This window comes from Gracilinanus agilis, chromosome 2, assembly GCF_016433145.1.
Source record: "Gracilinanus agilis isolate LMUSP501 chromosome 2, AgileGrace, whole genome shotgun sequence".
NCBI lineage: Eukaryota > Metazoa > Chordata > Mammalia > Didelphimorphia > Didelphidae > Gracilinanus > Gracilinanus agilis.
Window position 1 is genome coordinate 478,549,060 of NC_058131.1, and position 13,113 is coordinate 478,562,172.

At 38.6% G+C, this 13,113-nt stretch overlaps 1 protein-coding gene across 1 annotated transcript in view; it reads left to right on the plus strand.

Annotated features, from left to right (window-relative positions):
• Nucleotides 1-12,526: 12,526 nt before the first annotated feature.
• The window catches only part of RBM25 (RNA binding motif protein 25), a 50,388-nt gene continuing 49,801 nt past the window's right edge, over nucleotides 12,527-13,113 (plus strand). Inside the window, exon 1 of the mRNA XM_044664927.1 lies at nucleotides 12,527-12,658. The gene's annotated coding sequence lies outside the window, so the exon portion shown is untranslated. The remainder of the gene's footprint in view (nucleotides 12,659-13,113) is intronic.

The window sequence follows — 13,113 nt, forward strand, 5'->3', positions numbered from 1 at the left end:
TTACTTCTCAATATTGATCCACCAGATCACAGAACCCTTACTTTTTTTTTTTTTTTTTTTTTAAACCCTTACCCTATTTTACCCAATACTGTGTATCGGCTCCAAGGCAGAAGAGTGGTAAGGGCTAGGTAATGTGGATTAAGTGACTTGCCCAGGGTCTCACAGCTGGGAAGTGTCTGAGGCCAGATTTGAACCTAGGACCTCCCGTCTCTAGATCTGGCTCTCAATTCACTGAGCTACCCAGCTGCCCCAGAATCTTTACTTTTAAGAAAAAAGAGTTAAGCAAAAGAGCCTATCCATTTATGCCATATTCTGAAATGTGAGCTCATAGTTGCTCTCTTGAAAACAAGCATGTCTCATCAATCTACTGGAAAAAATATTCATTATATCAATCTGAATTATAATTATCTTACTGCTATTTTCCTTCACATAATCATATAATTTGTGTATAGTATTTTCTTGCTTCTGCTTTCTTTACTTTATATCAGTTCACAGGAAGATAGATTTATAGTAAGGGTGGACCTTAGAGGTTATACAGGACTTCCACACACATTACAAGAATAAAATTCCATTGTAATACTATACTATACTTTAACTTAGTCAGATGTTCTGCAATCATTGGGAACAAAATTTATTTTTTTCACATTAAAAGTGTTGGTATGGGGGCAGCTGGGTAGCTCAGTGGATTGAGAGCCAAGCCTAGAGACGGGAGGTCCTAGGTTCAAATCTGGCCTCAGCCACTTCCCAGCTGTGTGACCCTGGGCAAGTCACTTGACCCCCATTGCCCACCCTTACCACTCTTCTGCCTTGGAGCCCATACACAGTATTGACTCCAAGACGGAAGGTAAGGGTTTAAAAAAAAAAAAAAAAAAAAAAGTGTTGGTATGAACATTTTGGAATATATGGGACTTTCCCCTCTGCCTTTGGATTTTCTTGGAGTATAGGCTTAGTTATATATCTATTAGTGTCGAGTTTGTGCCAAAGGATATGAACAGTTTAGGCTCCCTATAAAACTTTAATAATTCCAGTCTCACTCAATAATTACAAACTATTTTTTCAGAATGGTTAGATCAATTCACAGCTTCTTCAGCAATGCCTGTCTTTATACAAATAAATATACAAATTTGTAGTACACATATATAGAACATAGCAAGGGAAAAACTGACACCTCTGGCACTGTAGGATGGTAACACATTTTTCCCCCCTTATGGAGTTCCAGGGTACAAGATTTCTGCTGGGCAGGTGTAGTTGAGCTGGGCTCCTAAAGTTGTTCCTCTCTGCAGCTTGATCCTGGATTGCCAGAATTAGTTCTCTAGAGTCCATTTGAGGCTGCTTTAACACTTGTGTCTATCTAAAACGTGAATTCTTAAAGCTAGATGACTCAGTGGATTGAGAGCCAGGCTCAGAGACAGGAGGTCCTGGGTTCAAAACTGGCCTCAGACACTTCCTAGCTATGTGATCCTAGATAAGTCACTTAACCCCCATTGCCTAGCCCTTACCACTCTTTTGCCTTAGAACCAATACACAGTATTGATTCTAAGCCAAAAAGTAAGGGTTAAAAAAAAACCCAACAAACTTGAACCTAGGATTTCTATCCGTCCACTACTCTATGCAAAAAATTGAAATTTTAAAAGGATAATATGAATATGAAATAAATTATATTTAAACTTGTTATTTTGCTAATGGTATAAAACCCTTTTTGTTGTCACCAAAATATTAATATTTTTAATAAGAGCAATGTAATTATTTTTGATAAATATGTATTAGGGGACAGGGAGTCATAAGTAATAAATACATCAATAATTATTCTTTTAATTTTTATCAGTTGCTAGACAAGTAGGTGAATTTTTGACATTTTTAAATTAAAAAATATAAAATAGAATGTGGTACCTTTTGGTGAACATGATTCAGCAGGAATTATTATTCTTTGTTTTTATTCACCATAAACTATGCAAAAACAAGGAAAAGTGAATTATCTGATTCAACTCAGCAAGTTTTCACTGTAAATTTATTTCTCTTTTTTAAATGTAGTTCTGTCTACTGGACATAATCATACTTTAGGGTACTATTCAAGTTCGGATATTCTAGTTGTTAGGCAATAACATCAAATTCTAATGAAGGAGAAAATATGCAAATAGCTGTTCAAATTGTATACAGGACAAAAAGGAATGAACAGAGGAAAGATACTAGAATTAAGAGGGACCAGGAGAGGGTAGCTAGGTGGGTGGCTCAGTTGATTAAGAGTCAGGCCTAGAGATGGGAGGTCCTGGTTTCAAATCTGGTCTCAGACACTTCCAAGCTGTGCAACCCAGGGCAGTCCCTTAACCCCCATTGTTTAACCCTTACTGCTCTTTTGCCTCGGAACCAAGACACAGTATTGATTCTAAGACAGAAGGTAAGACTTTAAAAAAAAAAAGGGACTAGGAAAGGCTTCTTATATAAGGTGCATTTTGAGGAAATGAGGAGACAAATAGCATTGAATGCTGGGAAGACAGCTAGTGAAAATGCCTAGTTAGGAGGCCTTGTTCAGGTTATATCAAAGAGATTGGTGTCACTGGATCATGATAGGATATAAGGTGTAAGATTGGAAAAGTGGCAGTGGTGAGAGGGTTGTGTTATGAAAGGCTTTGAATAAACCAGAGGATTTTACATATGATCCACATAGTCACAGGGGATCACTGGAATTTACGTAATCATCTTGTATGAATGTGAGGAAGAGCAGGGTCAGTTTTGACTGGCTGATAAAATGCAGGAAGGTAAGTAATATATAATAAGGCAGAAAAAGTCGACTGGGGAACCAGGTTGTGTCAAAATGCTAAAGTTTATATTTTATCCTAGAGTCAATATTGAATGGGAAGGTTACACAGTGAGTTATGCACTTTGGGAAAATAACTTGCAAATATGTGGAGGGCAGACTTGAGCAGGAAGACCAATTATGAGTTTATTTGCAGGGGAAGATAGGTCAGAATGGATGGAGGACCAGGCCTGGAGTTGGGAGGAACTGAGTTCAAATTTGACTTTAGACACATACTAGCTGTATGACCCTGAGCAAGTCACTTAATCCTAATTGTCCAGCCCTTGCTTCTCTTACGTCTTAGAATTGATACTGAGACAGAAAGTAAGGGTTTAAAAAAAAAAGTTTATTATAGTACTTCAGGCAACTGGGAATGATAGACTGGACTCGGGTGATAGATGTAAGAGTGGTGAGATGGCAGATATAGAGACAGAGTAAGGTTTGGCAATTGTTTAGATGTGTAGGGATAGTCAAAGTGAGGAGTCAAGTATGACTTCAGATAAAGATTGTAAATCTATATAACTAAGAAGATGGCAGTATCTTTGATATAAATAAGGAAACTCAGAAGTGGGGTGTGTTTTTTGTGGAAAGAGAAATGTAATGAGGTTCTAATGCAAATCATAACCTATCTATGCCTACTTAACCTGTGAAACTTACTGTCCCAGACAAAGAGGGTGGAACTCATGTCAGACCCTGTCTTCTGAGGTGTGCAGCATACTGTAGCCACAGTGATGTTAGGGTACAAAGGGTAGGTATATTTGGAGGAGAGTGGATCTTTCCAATGGTACTTAAGAGATTTTGTTGTGGGTACCTGGTTACAAATAATATAACTCCCCTTCACGCTTGGTGCATTAGGAGGGAGGCTGGGAACTTGCATTGCAGCTAAAAGGGATAGAGTACAGTGTTGGATAATAATGGATAAAAGGTAAGTGTGATTACATTTAGAGACAAGTCCCAAGATGGGTTAAAGGAAGAAAAGTGGGATGTAGCCCCTTTTCCAACCTTCTGATTACTTGACCAGAAATCATTTAGGTTCATGCTTTAGGGCTTTCCACTTTGAAGATAAGTGCACTAAATAATGTGACTTTGAGTAATTTTCTTTTTAAAATTTGTGTTAGTTGAAATTAAAAAATTTTTTTCAATTGCATGTAAAAATTTTTAACATTTGCTTTTTTAAAATGATGAGTTCCAAATTTTTCCCCCCTCTCTCTTTCCCTCCTTGAGATGGCAAGAAATTTGATATAGGTTATACATTTTCAGTCATGCAAAATATATTTCCATTATCAGTCATGCTACAAAGGAAAACACAGACCAATGCCCTCCCCACCAAAAAAACATGAAAAATAAAGTAGAAAAAGGTATGCTTCAATCTGCATTCAAGATCTCATAAGTTCTTTATCTAGATACGGATATTTGTCTAGTCCTTTGGGATTGTCTTAGATTATTATAGGTAAATTATTTACAGTTGATCACCATACAATATTGCTGTTACCATTTATACTGTTGTTCTGGTTCTGCTCATTTCACTTTGCATCAGTGCATCTAAGTCTATGTTTTTCTGAAAGTATTCTGCTCATTATTTCTTTTGCACAATTGTATTCTATCACAGTCGTCTACCTTGTTTGTACAAACATACAACTTGTTCAGTCATTTCCCAACTGATAAGACATCTTCTCAATTTCCAATTCTTTAACACTTACAAAAAGAATTGCTATAATATTCTTATTTATATAGGTCCTTTTCCTTTTTAAAGAACCTCTTTGGGATAGAGAACTAGCATATTAGAGTATACATATAGTTTTATAGCCTTTTGTGCATAGTTCCAAATTGCTCTCCAAAATGGATGGATCTTTTTACAATTCCCCCAACAGTGCATTAGTATCCCAATTTTCCCACATTCCCTCCAACATGTTATTTGCCTTTTCTGTCATGTTATCTAATCTACTAGGAGTGAGGCAATGAGTTGTTTTAATTTACATTTTTCTAATTGATAGTGAATTAGAACATTTTTATATAATTATAGGTAGCTTTGATTTCATCTGAGGACTGCCTGTTCATATCATCTTACCATTCATCAATTGAGGAATGACTTTTATTCTTATAAATTTGACTCAATTCTCTATATATTTGACAAATGAGGCCTTTATCAGGGATACTTGCTGTAAAATTTCCCCTTTTCTGCTTTCTTCCTAATCTTGGCTGTATTGGGTTTTGTGTCAACTCTTTTTAATTTAATGTAATAAAATTATTCATTTCACTTATGATAATGCTCTTTCTTGTTCATAAATTCTTCCCTTATTCATAAACAATTATTCTATGTTCCTCTAATTTGCCTATGTATCATCCTTTAGGTCTAAATCATGTACTCATTTTACTTTATCTTGTTAACAGTGTGAGATGTTGGTCTATACCTAGTTTCTGCCAAATTGCTTCCCAGTTTTCGTTTTAAGTTCTTGTCCCAAAAGCTTGGATCTCTGGGTTTATCAAACACTATGTCATTTACTATTGTATATTGTGTACCTAATTTATTTCACTGATTGATCACTCTAATTTTGTAGCCAGTACTAGACTGTTTTGATGATTACTGCTTTGTAATATTTGAGATCTTGTTTTTAAATCACCTTCTTTCCAAATATATTTCTTTTCATCTCTCTTTCCTGGAGAGCCATGCCTTGCAACAAAAAATAGTGAAAAAAGCAGTACTATATAAAATCAACTATGTGTTAATTTTCAATAAGTAAGCATGAACTATATACAATGTATCTTACTTACAGATAAAAAAAAAAGTTCCCATCCTCAAGGAGCTTACAAGTCTAATGGCAATATATGACACATAACACAAATAAATATGATGAAATTTAGTGGGATAAGAGTAAAGAATTTCCTGAGTTCTTAGTTTCCTCATCTGTAAAATAAGGGGGTTAAATGACTTCTAAGTTTCCTTTCAGATTAAGAACTATGATAAGAAATTCAGACAAGGTGATTTAGGAAAATATGGAGAAAAGATGGCTAAGCTAGGGGAATCAGAGGAATCTTAATAGAGAAGATGGCACTTAAATTTAACCTTTTAGATAGAAAAGGATCACAACAAGGAGACATGAGTTGGGAGCACAATCCAAACAAGAAATACGATCTGAACAAATAAGGAGCATATAGGACAAGGGAGTTAAGAGATGGCATTCCAATTTGGGGAGAAACAAGAATATGTGAAAGGAAGTAGTATGAAAGACTACAAAGCTAGGCTGAAATCATAAAGTAGAGGGCCTTAAATGCGAAGCTACGCAATCTGTATTTTAAAGATGAAAGGTAGTCACATGTTTTTGTTTTATAGAATGTGGTAAAATTTGTGCCTGAAGAAGATGATATTGGTACTTTTGTGAAGGATGGATTAGATAGGAAAGAGATTAGAAGCAAAGAAATCAAAAGGGATATTATAATAGTCTAGATGATTACTCATGAGGGCCTGAACTAGGATGACAACAGTATGAATGAAGTGCTGTATGAGGTAGAATCAATATAGAACTTGGCAATAGATTGGAGATATGGGAATAGAGGGAAGATTCAAAGATGACTCAAGGTTTTGAGCATGGGTGACAGGGAGGATAGTGGGATGACTGTGATATCAAAAGAAATGGAAAGTTGAGAGGAAATGGAAAAAAAAAAAGTTTTGGCCAAACTGCTTTAAGAAGTACTAGTGGTACACATATATGGAGCTGTCCTCTAAAATAATAATACCCTTAAGCTCAAGGGGAAATGGTTAGATATACAAATTGAAAGTCATCTGCACAGGAGCCATTTTAGTAAATGACTAGCAAAGCAGAGATTATAGGAAGGGAAGACCCCAAAATATGTCTTTTAATTCAACAAACATTTATCAAATTACCACATATTATGTGTTAAGATGCTATGCCAGGTGCTGGGGAAGAGAGTACAAAGACAAAAAATAAGTTTCTGCCTTCAAGGTTACATTCTATTGTTGTAATACACAAATAAGTAAATAAAAAGTGTGTGTGTATATATACATATATATAAAAATATTTATATATAAGCATATATATATAAAATATGATTTCAAAAGGGAGACTGCTAACATCTCTGAGGAAGAGAATCAGGAAAGATGAGACCCATCAACGCTTAGGAGGAAGCTAGAGACTGAATGAAAATGAAGTTGAAGAGTATATTCTAGATACAAGAAATCACCTATGAAAAAGTACAGATAGGATATGAAATGTAGTATACAGAGAAGAGCTGGTTGGACAGTTTATTGGAAAGGAGAGTGTATGAAATGGCATAAAATGAATCAAGATTAGAAAGGCAGATGGAATGTAGATTGTCAAATGTGATAATGAGATTAAATCTACCCTGTCCACCTTTAGATTTAATCACCAAAGGTGAAAATATCCCCACTTAACTCACAAGTTGGGAGGTCTGTGACCCACATGTGTTAGAATGAGTGAGAAATCAGAATTTACTGCCTCCTGGGCAGTCCTAAGAAAAGCAAGCCTGTTGTGATTGGACTAAGAGGAAGGCACAGGAAGTGACGCAAAAGAGGCCCCTTTAAAAAGAGACCTCAGTGAGCTGGGCTTTCTTCTGGTTTGTGAACGGGATCTGAAGGAGGCTTCTGGTTGGTGACCTGGACCTGGGACCCTAAGACCTTGTGAGACTGTTCTTAAATCTCTCTCTTAGAAATACAAAGAGGGCTGACTCCTTTAATCTCCTAGGAGGTACTAGCATCCTGGGAGGCTCTCTTGATTGGGAGAAGCCCTTGTGGCTAAAACCTTTATTAATTAACTTTTAAACTCTTGACTGGGCCTCTGGAGCTCTGCTGGAGTAAAGCCCAGATTTGAATACAAATTTCTTACTCTACCTTCTTCTCATCTCTCTACATCCACTTTCTCCTATATTTTGTAAATAAATTTTCATAGAAGTCATTTTGACTTGAGGTTATTCTTAATTGGGGATTAATAATTATTCAATACCCTGGCGACCAACCTTTTAATATTTACCCAATAAAAACCCCTTTTCACAAAACCCTTATATAAAAACCTTAAATGGCAGACTAAGGATTTTGTATTTATTCTATATTACTTTATCATAATTCCCATGTGGGCCACTCAAAATTTGTGTGTGAGATATAATCAGATCTGTTTTTCAGAAATATCAGTTTTGTAGCTATGAGAGGGATGGCAAGGGGAAAAGGGCTTGACCTTCTAGGGCAATTTTGTGAGTAGACTATGCAAGGTAGGGAAGAGGAAAGGAATAAACATTTATGTAGTTGTTATATATTGTTAAATATATTAAAAAGCACTGTGCTAAATTTTACTTTTTATACTTTCATTTGGTCCATACAACATTTCAGGTTTTCCTGCCGCCAAGCCCAGTGCTCTAGCCACTGAACTATTTAGCTGCTTCCAAGTCTTGGCAAATGATTGGTTACAGAAAAGGGAGACTTCAAAACTGTGAATATGGAGGACTGAAAGAACTGCAGAATCCCCATAATAATGGATAAGTTTCTAGGAGGGACAGGTTTGGTGGGAAGTATGAGTTCCCATTTTGGACAATGTTAAGTGTGGGATGCTGATGGGATACCCATGTGAAGATGTCTAGGAGGCAACTGGACCCAGGAGACTAGTTTTCAAGAGATAAATGGTAACTGAACTCAAACGAACTGCTGAGATCACTAAAGAACAAAGACTTCAAAGAAGAATGATCAGAAACTTTGGGGTAAGAAGGAGTAGTCAGACAAGTAAGAAGAACTAAATGAAAACCTAGAGAATATCTAGAACAGAGGTTTTTAACCTAGGGTCTGAGTTCTTTTTTTTGGATAACCATATTTAAACATAATTGGTTTCCTTTGTAATTCTATGCATCTTATGGATTTAGAAATGTTCTGAAGTGGGGTCCATATGCTTCACCAGACTGTCAAAAGGGTCCACAACACAAAAAAGGTTAAAAACTCCTTATCTAGAAAGAGAGAATAGTCAACAGTGTTGAATGCTGCAAAAAAGGTCAAAGAGGATGAAAACTGAGAAAAGAACACTGAGAATCACAAAATTTACAGTTGCAAGGAAATTCAGAGGTCATTTATTTCTAAGCCATACTCTAAAGGAGTCCTCACTAAAGCACACATGATACAGTCCAGTCTCTCAATGAAGGTTTTTTTAACTCTTACCTTCTCTTAGAATCAGTACTATCAATCTCTCAATGAAGTTTTTTTTTTTTCTCTTACCTTCTCTTAGAATCAGTACTATCAGTCTCTCAATGAAGTTTTGTTTTTTGTTTTTTTTTAACTCTTACCTTCTCTTAGAATCAGTACTATCAGTTCTAAGGCAGAAGAGCACTAAGGGCTATACAACTGGGGTAAAGTGGTATGCCCAGAGTCACACAGCTTAGAAATGTCTGAGATCACATTTGACCTCAGGATCTCTATATCTAGGGCTGGCTCTCTATCCACTGTGCTACTTAGCTGCCCCCAAATGAAATATTCTAATGAGGGGGTACCCACCACTATTCTATAGAAGCCCATTCAATCTTTCAACAGCTCTAATTGTTAGAACATTAAGCTAAATTTGCCCCCTTGTAACTTCTACCCATCCCTCTTAATTTCACCTTCTGGGGCCAAACTAAACAAATTTAATGCCATTCCATAAATCAGCCTTTCAAGTCCTTTTAGACTCTTATGTTCCCACTAAGCTTTCTCATTTCTAGGCTAAACCATTTCAGTTCTTCTAACTGATTCTTCTATTACATATATTCAAGGACATTTATCATTCTGGTTGCCTCCTTCTGCATGCTCTTTTGCCTTATATTTTTCTTAAACTGTGGTACCCAGAACTGAACAAAACAGTTTAGCTATATCACTAAGGCAGAGTTCAGGTGGCCATCACATCCTTATTCTTAAATACTATTCTACTCTTCATGTAGCTCAAGAATGCATTAGCTTTTTTTTAGTTGCCTCATTACACTACTGGCTTATATTGAGATTGTAATCCATGAAAACCTTCAGATCTTTTTCTGACAACTTGCTGCTTAGTTACTCCTTTCTATCCTCTGCCTGTGAAACTTATTTATATGAAGTCACCTGCAATATTGGAAAAGATTTTCAAGAGAAAGTGGGGATGGAAGCCAGATTACATGGGGAGAAATAGAAGGGGGCAGAAGTTTATGCAAAGAGTGGAGATAAGACTAGAGGAAGGATCATATAGCACAGTATCTTGAAAAAATGGTAAGAAAAAGTTTTTATGCTAAAGAAATCTTGAACATGTTTGTAGGTGTTAGGGATATTGTTGTTATTAAAAGAAGAGACTGATCAATGGAACGAACAATGTTCCAGAATAAGTAAGAAGGGAGTATTTCTATATCTGCCAAAATAATTTTTTCTAATTACAAGTCTGATCACAATCTTTTTTTCCCCCCAAATCAAGCCATCTTTTAAAAAAAAATGGCTTTTTCTTGTCTCTAAATGTAAACTCTTCATACTGGCATTTGAAGCCATCCAGTCTAATCATTCCAAATTTTCACCTCCTAGAGCTCCAACTAGTTTGGCATACTTATTATTCTTCAAATTTAGTGTTCACCTTCTATTTCCCTGCCTTTACACAAGTTGCCTCCCTCCTTAACTTTGTCTCCTAAAATACATAGGTATGTCATATAATAATCAACTCACAGCCTTCATCAAATTATCAATTTGTATGTATTTACAGGTATTAGTTTACAAGTAGAATGTAAATTCCTTGGGATTGGAACTACTTTTTGTTTTTGCCAAAAAAATCTCTTAATATGTTCTTTACTTCAGTCTTTGTGGACAGTGGTAGCCCTCCTTTTGAAAGCTAACCACTACTTGGTGGCAAATTATTTAACCTCTCTCATTCCCAGAACTAAACAAAACTGTTCCTAATTTATAAAATAGAAATAATTATATCACCCACTTCACAGTGTGGTAGGAATTAAAAGAAACAATATGTATAAAGCACTTTGCATATCTTAATGTACATTTTTGGCAAAAACAGATGAGGAAGCCCAAGTTTCCTCTGATTTCAATCTGCTCAGAAAAATAGTAAGTCACAGGACAAGAGAATTAGGAATGGAAAGGATTTACAGTTTCATCAAGTCCAGTTCCCTCTCATGGAGAATTTAAGACCCAAAGAGGGGGAAAAACATGTCCAAGTTCACATAGGTAGTAAGTGAAAGTGCTAAGATTTGAACCCTGGTCCCGATTACAAATCTGGTATTTCTTCCATTTTATCAGAATTCAAGAGGATCAAAGAAATTGGAGCTTGACTTTTAAAGAAAAAATTTTATCTTTTGAGAGGTGTGTTTATGGGTACAAGTGAGATCTAATCAAATGAGATAACTCATAAAAAGTGTTTTGCAATCTTTGAAGCACTAAATAAAAATCAGCTACTACTAATCTTCTTGGAGGAGTTTATCCTGGAGAAGAGGCTTAGGGTAGGGAGTCAGGAATAATAAGAACTGTCTCTAAATATTTTAAAATTAGTTAAATTGCTTGGCACTGGGGACAAGAACTAGGAGAAATAGGTCAGCAGAATCATATATTGGGGTATGGTTAAACACTTCCTAACAATTAGTTATTTTAAAATATCCTAGCTTTCCATTCCCTGCTCTCTTCTTCATCTCCATCCCGACTCTAAGTGGCAGCTTATAATTAAGGGATAGATATTTCATTTCCTGGTTCTAAGGCATAAGGAGATGAGGAATAGCCAATGTCCCAAAAGAGACAAAGGTTACCAAATGCTATGTAAATATCAATAGAGGCAGCTTTGAAGTGGGGGGGGGTTTCAATTCACCCAATTGTTAGCTATCTGAACCTGAGAAACTTAAACTTAACTATTCTATCCCCCAGACAACTCCCTAGTGCAGACCAGGGGCCTATCTATATATAATGGTAGAGGACGCTAGTAAGAATCAAGTATCCGACCAAAATTTTTTCCCCAGCTCCCCCCACAAAAACCCAAACCAAGTGACCTCACTCAAAAGTTACATGAGTCAACACCCTGCATTTTTGTTGGCCTGTGGAACGATCGCATTTCTTAGGACCAAGAACTCTGACCCTTTGCCCAGCACTGTATGGCCTAACACAGCTGACCCAAGGCCTTCAAGATCCCTTCCATCTTCGATCCCAAAGTCATACCAAAGCCCTCTATGCTGGTTTTTCTTTTTCTATCTTTCCTTTTTTCCACCCACCAACCACAGCCTGGGGCAATTACTCCTTGTAGAAGGAACATCTGAAAGTAGCCAAGGCTCTGCCTTCTGGTTGGGAACGCTGGCTTTTGGAGTCCAATCTCAGGAGCCAACAGCAACCCCTCTTTGGTAGGGCGTCCCAAGGACTATCGGGAAGTGCCCAGTAGGAAAAGGAGCCGGAGGCTTTGTCGAGATGCTCAACGACCTGAGTACAACCCAAAGTCGTTGGTGGCAGGAACCTCCTTCGGTGGTTAATTCCTCCAGCCACCTTGACCTCAAGATGGCGTCAAGCCGTCGCGAACGTCAGTCGGCCCCTAGCAAAGATGGCGGCGAGCGACGGAAGTTGCCGCCCCCTCAATCCGGGCCTTTCTAGCCTTCCCACCCTTCTCTATGATTATCCGCTCAACGGAGGCGACTCTTGAAGCACTGTTCTCTATGGTTCCCGCCTCCAATTCTTTTGGGCCGCAATGCATGCCGGCCTAGCGGAGGACGTCTAGGAGCACCCCGCGCAGCGCGGCTGGCTCTGCGGCCTATGCGAGCAGGCAGGCGCCTCGGTATCAATCACACGGGCGAACGGCGCGCAGAAACCCCGGGACCGGCTGCGGCCACTCGTAATCCGGAGCCCTAGAGGCCGCAAAGACGGTACCATTTCCTCAGCAGCGGGTGAGTGGGCGCCGCAGAGCGCACGGGAAGGAAGCGGAGCGGAGAGAGGCGGGCTGGGCCCGGCCCGAGGAAGGGAGGCAGGAAGGCGGGTGGCGGAAAGGGCCCGGGGACCAGAGAGGAGACGAAGACCAGGGCTTGAGGCCGTCTCTGTCTCTACCGCCCCGGAAGCCAGTGGCTCCGGCTTGGGCCGGGCAGCCCCGGTGGAGACTCCGAGCCCCCCTGGCAGGGCTTTGCAGACCGTCTGGCCTGGCGCTGCCGGGCTCCGCAGCCGAGCGGCCCGGCTGCCCTGCCACGAGGGGGGGGGTGGGCAAACACCCCGGCGTCCTCACCCTTCCCATCCCCAGCCCCTAGCCCCCCAGGTTGCCCCGCACACGCCCTTGCCAAGTCTATGCCCGCCGCTACCAACGGACTCCCCTTCCTGTCTTTCTCAGCCAGAGATCTGAGCCCCACCCCCC